The sequence below is a fragment of the Triticum urartu genome, chromosome 7 (assembly GCF_003073215.2).
Source record: "Triticum urartu cultivar G1812 chromosome 7, Tu2.1, whole genome shotgun sequence".
Taxonomy (NCBI): domain Eukaryota; kingdom Viridiplantae; phylum Streptophyta; class Magnoliopsida; order Poales; family Poaceae; genus Triticum; species Triticum urartu.
The window spans coordinates 381,452,778-381,457,033 of record NC_053028.1 but is presented as its reverse complement, the minus strand read 5'-3'; positions in this window follow the sequence as shown (position 1 = coordinate 381,457,033).

The following is a 4,256-nucleotide window of genomic DNA, read 5'->3' as shown; positions in this document are numbered from 1 at the left end:
AGGACCTTCTTGTGAAGAAGGAAGAGAAGGAGGAGGGCTAATGTGTAAAGTTTGCAGATCATGGAGGGGATCAAAATCCCTAGATCGCCTCCATTCGCCATCGAGCCTGGCACACATCTCTCTCCCTCACCCCTCCTTCTCCACCTCCGGCCGCCGCCGCGGCCAGGCCGACGTGGCGGCGTGCCATCAGCACCACCGCGTCACCAGCACCACCCATACATCTCCATCCATCTGCGCCTCCCAGCCACCTACCCTTCCCTCCATCTACAGCGCCGCCAGAACCCATCCACCATCACCTCCAGCCGGCGCGCCCGACCAGACACACAGCCGACAGTGTCTAGACTTCTGTGTGGCTCTCACCTCTCTCTAATTCCCGTGCTGCTGTCCTCTGAATCTTTTCCCTGATGCTCCTTCTCCTTGCGCCTCCCTGCTGAAACCCTCCTCTGCTCGAAACTGCTGCTGCTCCGCTGCTTCTCTGAACCTGTTGCTGATCCCCACGCCACTGCTGCTCTTCTTCTCTTACCTTATTTCTGCTGCTCCTCTTGCTTCTTCTTCTTCCCCACGAATCTGCTGCTTCTTCCTCAACATGACCTGCTGCTGCTTCTTCTTGCGCCCCTTGTTGCTGCTCCTCCTCTGAATCCCCTACTGCTGCTGCTCATCTCCAACTGAACCTGCTGTTCTCTTTCTCCCTCTCTGTAATTCATGGAAATTGTAATGTATTAAGTATTTTGTCTAGTTCAGAGACCTATACTTGTCTAGTAGTATTATTCAATATATGTGCCCTATTTATCAATTAGTGTTTTTGTAAGAACTAAGATTACTAGTTAATTTTTGTGCTGTTTGTGTGCTCTGTCAAGTGAGAAGTTTGAACCTCTTTAATTCTTAGTCCCTGTGTTAGCTATGTACATGTGGATATATATGTTTGTTATGTGAAGTACTTGATCTGTCATATCTTGCTTAGTGAAATAGTAATCTTCATATATGTGTGTGGTGCCCTGTGATATATACATATGTGTGTGTCTGTGATGTGATACATTTATGTTCTGTCCTACAACCTTGTTTCTTCCCCCTGTTAATTGTTATATATATATAGATATGTTCATGTCTTTTTAATTCCTTAGCCGTTTGATGTTTGCTTGTTTTAGCATTTTCTTTCTCAAGTAAAACGATAATACCAAAAAGACAGAGAGTATAATTTGAATCTCCCTTTGCTTATTTTGCATTTTCTTTGGCGATGATCTTCGGGAACTACGTTGTTTAGTTTAGGTTTATTTTCTGCAATCATCTCTTAAAATTGTGCTACCTAGCTTTAGTCGAGCATAGTAGTCGTCGCCTAGTCCCTGTGGGGAACACGACACTCGCAGTTCGGGCGAAATATCTCGCTATACTTTCAATTGATCATTTTGGCGCCGTTGCCAGGGACTAGCGTCGAGCGATTGTGTTAGGCTATAGACTAGGTTTTTCTTCTTTTTCTAGTTTGTGCCATATATTTGTGATATATCTCTAACCACTAACCCCTGTTCTAGCTAGTATCTTTTTGTTTTCTTTTCCTTTTGCAGGTTAGAGCTATCAACTCGGTTATGGCATATTATTCAGATTGTCTCGAAGATGCGAGGAACACTACAAACATCACAGAAACTATTCAAGAACTGATAAGTAAGATTTCCCATCGATTAGATGATTTAGCTCGGCAGTGAGAAGTAGTTTTTGAGGATAGGCCTAGCTCTTATGATCCTTATTCTAGAGGTCATCCTTATGTTGCTCCTACATGCCATATTTGTGGATTTCAGGGCCATTCACCCGCTGAATGTCAGCGTGGTTACTCTCACTCTCCCGATTGTTATGGCATGAGCTTCGCCCCACAGCCTAGCTCATACCAAAACAATTACTCATATGGGTGGCCTGAGAACCAGAATATGTCATATAGGAGCAACAACCCTGAGATCTCACTGTTTGCTTCTAGTAATTATATGCAGGGATTTAGGTACAATGAGGAGAGTCACAACTATGCTCCACAACAGATTTATTCAGCTCCTACTCATATACCTCAACACCAGGAGATGTTGCCAATGGAGTTAAATGGTCCTCCATTTGGTCAACCATCAACTCCAGCAACCGCCGAGCAATCTCATGTGCAAGTGCCCACACAAGATGAATTTGATGATATAAACAACCTCACATTGCTTAGTCTTGAGTTCACTTGGAGTGCCGAGGATGATCCTATTAGGAAGGTTATACTAGAGGAAATGAAGAAGATCAAGAGTGGAAAAGAGCTAGTTGAAGAAGTAAGGAAGATTGAGAAGAACATCAACGCTGGCAGCACTATTTCTTCACAGCTTAAGATGAGTGTTCCTGGGATTCCCCTTGATACATGTGAGGTTCCAACACCTTCATATCCTGCCAAGGAAGATAGCAAGTGCCTTGAGGAAGATATATCTTAGATTGAAGAAGATGAACTAGAAGACAAGGAACAACATGACCAAGAGCTTGAATGCCCAAGTGATCAAGACGAAGATCCGTTGCCTATCACTCCTGAAGAAGTAAAAGAAGCTCCTGTAGTTGAAGATGAAGAACCAGAAATTCATTTTCCCATCGTCATACAAGAGTGTGATATAGCAGGTTTATCTAATCCTCTCGATGACATGCGTCCATATGAATTTTTTGCTACTACCTTGCATTGCATGATGTTATCTGTTAAAGTAGATTTGAAGAAGTGTTTGCTTGGATATGATGATACATATACTGTTGGTGGCATTGCTCATATTAATGATGATCACACTTATTTTCCTCATGCCAAACCTATGCTTAATGATAAATATCATCCTCATGTTAGTATTGAGCTTGCTGATTCCTATCATACTCGTCATGTTCTTTATAGCTATGCTTATGTAATTGGGTACTCTATTTGATGATTTAGAGGGCATTACCCCTTTCACTTGTATGGTCTCTTTTGTCGAGTGCTCTTTCAGGTTTTTGCTACTGCACCGTTCACTACAGGGTGATCAGGTTCGAGGTGACATTCCTTGGGACCCCGGTGGATTTAGAGCATGGTGAAGAGGAGAATTAATGGGCACATACAAGGAAGAGAAAAGCTGGAGCGTGCACGAGGATAGAGAGCATGAGGATAGAGAAGCAAAAGGAGAGGAGTCACGATGCAAGAGGATGTGAGATGATCGAGTGAGTTCTACTTCATAAAGCCCGGTGAGCTGTTTCATGATCCTAATCTGAATATATCATCTATTGATACAAGTTGGAATCAATTGCTAGTTGGGTTGCTTGAGCCAGCTATTACTTGTTGTCAAGCTGAAATTCACCTTTGGCATCGTGCTTGATGTGAATTTGTGAACTTGATTTCTGAACGCCTTGTAAACTAGTGATCTACACCATGCATGCTTGGCTGAAATTAGTGAAGGTTATTAGTTTTGAGTGCTCAAATCCCTAGTACACTAGAAAACTTCATCATTTTCTGCATTTACTTTGATACACCTAGATCATCAAGTGTCATATGCTGAATTTGTGCTAAGTGTGTTCCCATTGAGAGCAATCACCTAACCACTATGGATTAGCATGCTATGTTCCCTGGATCGGTAGTATGTGAACCAGACATGGATGAGTGATGATTCTTGTTTTTGTTCATTTCAAAAGTAAAAAAGTATATCTTATAATGAATGAATAAGTCTGACTACCTACAGTAGCATGTCATGTTCCCTGGATCGGTGGCATGTGAAATCGGGTTAGCTCGGGCAGTAATTACTAATAAATTGTAATTTTCGAACCAGGTGTATACCATGTTCTCTGGATCGGTGGTATGTTCCTTTGGGGAGACAAACAAAAAACTAACTAATAATTGGTCGAGCCAGGTGTATACCATGTTCTCGGGATCGGTGGTATGTTCCTTTGGTGAGATCGATAAAATATTATCATTACTTCCTTCAAATTCAATAAGTGCTTCAACCATAATGTTATGTTTTGGGTAGTAAGTTTTTTTGGGATCATGCTCTCTTTAGGAACCCTTTGGCGCAATCAGCATTTGAACTTGTTGATCCACTTTTATCTTTGTAAAAGTCTAAAATGATTGAGTTTACTAGTGTCCTATTGCTCTGTAGCACTCTTAACCATTAATTTTCACTAGCTAAGTCCAAAGCATGCACTGTTTAGAGACCTACTTCACTTGACATTGTCTAGTCGGTTCACTGTTCATATCCAGCCTTTGTCATATGCCTTTGCTTGAGGACAAGCAAAGATTTAAGTGTGGG